The following is a 2,052-nucleotide window of genomic DNA, read 5'->3' as shown; positions in this document are numbered from 1 at the left end:
GACATAGTGGTTCATCCGATGACAACATCGAGGAGCATGTGGGAGCCATCATGGGTATCCAGATCCCGCTGATGGTTATTGACTGAGAGCGTCTCGGTCATGTCTGCATGTCTCCCGAACCCGTAGGGTCTACACACTTAAGGTTCGGTGACGCTAGGGTTATGAAGATATGTATATGCAGAAACCCGAATGTTGTTCGGAGTCCCGGATGAGATCCCGGACGTCACGAGGAGTTCCGGAATGGTCCGGAGGTAAAGAATTATATATAGGAAGTGCTATTTCGGGCATCGGGACAAGTTTCGGGGTTATCGGTATTGTACCGGGACCACCGGAAGGGTCCCGGGGGTCCACCGGGTGGGGCCACCTGTCCCGGGGGGCCACATGGGATGTAGGGGGTGCGCCTTGGCCATCATGGGCCAAGGGAACCAGCCCCTATAGGCCCATGCGCCTAGGGTTTCCCCCTAGGAGGAGTCCTAGTGGTGGAAGGCACCCCTAGGTGCCTTGGGGGGGAGGGAAACCTCCCCTAGGCCGCCGCCCCCCCTAGTAGATCTCATCTACTAGGGCCGGCGCCCCCCCCCCTTGGCACCCCTATATATAGTGGGGGAGAGGAGGGACTTCATACCCCAGCCCCTGGCGCCTCCACCTCCCCCCGTTACGTCTCTCCCTCGTAGTCTCGGCGAAGCCCTGCTGCTGTGACGCCCTGCATCCACCACCACGCCGTCGTGCTACTGGTTCTTCATCAACCTCTCCTTCCCCCTTGCTGGATCAAGAAGGAGGAGACGTCTCCCGTCCCGTACGTGTGTTGAACGTGGAGGTGCCGTCCGTTCGGCGCTGGTCATCGGTGATTTGGATCACGTCGAGTACGACTACATCATCACCTTGCAAGCTTCCGCACGTGATCTACAAGTGGTATGTAGATGCAAACTCTCTCCCTAGACTCGTTGCTTAGATGATCTCATAGATGGATCTTGGTGAAACCGTAGGAAAAATTTTAATTTTCTGCAACGTTCCCCAACACAACTATAGTGTGGGCCTTTAGCAGGCTGAAAGAGACAGCGGGCTTGTACTGGACCATGAAGAGCATGGGCTTCTAAGAGGCCGGAAGTCAGGTCGTATTGTAAATGGCCCAACTGTGTTGTGGGCCTTTAGCAGGCCAAAAGAGAAACCGGGCTGGTATTGGACCATGAAGGGCATGGGCCGTTAAAAGGCCAAAACTCAGGTCCGACTACAAATGGCCCAACTCATTTATGGTCCGTTAACAGGCTGAAAGGCACAAGGGGTCGGGAATTGGCCCAACACTTAAATGGGTCGCTAAAAGGCCAAAACTCAGGTCCGACTACAAATGGCCCAACAGATATATGGGCCGTCAATAGGCTGAAAGACACACCAGGCCGGAAATTGGCCCAACGCTTAAATGGGTCGCTAAAAGGCTGAAACTCAGTTCCGACTACAAATGGCCCAACTGATTTATGGGCCGTCAACAGGCTGAAAGACACACCAGGCCGGAAATTAGCCCAACATTTAAATAGGTCGCTAAAAGGCCGAAAGATGTACATCGTGAAAATTGGCCCATCCACTGAATGGGCCGTTAACAGGCCGAAATCTCATCAGGCCGATATTGAGCGCAAATATATAGCGGGCTGTTAACGGGCTCGAACTGACGATGGGATGCAATGGTGTCAAATCTTTAACGGGCTGTTGACGGGCCGAATTGGCACATCTCGTATGAGTCGTGGGCTTAAATGGACGTGACACAAGTAGGCCTTATATGGGCCGGCCTGCTAATTTTTACTGGGCCGTCCTTTTTCACTGGAATGGGCCACTGTTGGGTCGTGCCATATGTCGACCTATCATAGGTGCCTCCTGTCCAATGAGTGGATGACATCTGTCCCAACGGTGAGGCAACACGTGTTTCCTTTGGCCAATGATGATTTTAAACGTGGAAAATCCCCATTGGTCTGGGCTGTTAACGGGTTATCGGATCCAAAACCGGACCCGATAGCTTAACAACGTTCCGTTACGGTGGATGCCATGTGTCGGTCACCCTTGACG

This window comes from Triticum dicoccoides, chromosome 3A (assembly GCF_002162155.2).
Source record: "Triticum dicoccoides isolate Atlit2015 ecotype Zavitan chromosome 3A, WEW_v2.0, whole genome shotgun sequence".
NCBI classification, from domain to species: domain Eukaryota; kingdom Viridiplantae; phylum Streptophyta; class Magnoliopsida; order Poales; family Poaceae; genus Triticum; species Triticum dicoccoides.
The sequence above is the reverse complement of the archived record's forward strand: the minus strand, read 5'-3'. Positions refer to the sequence as shown.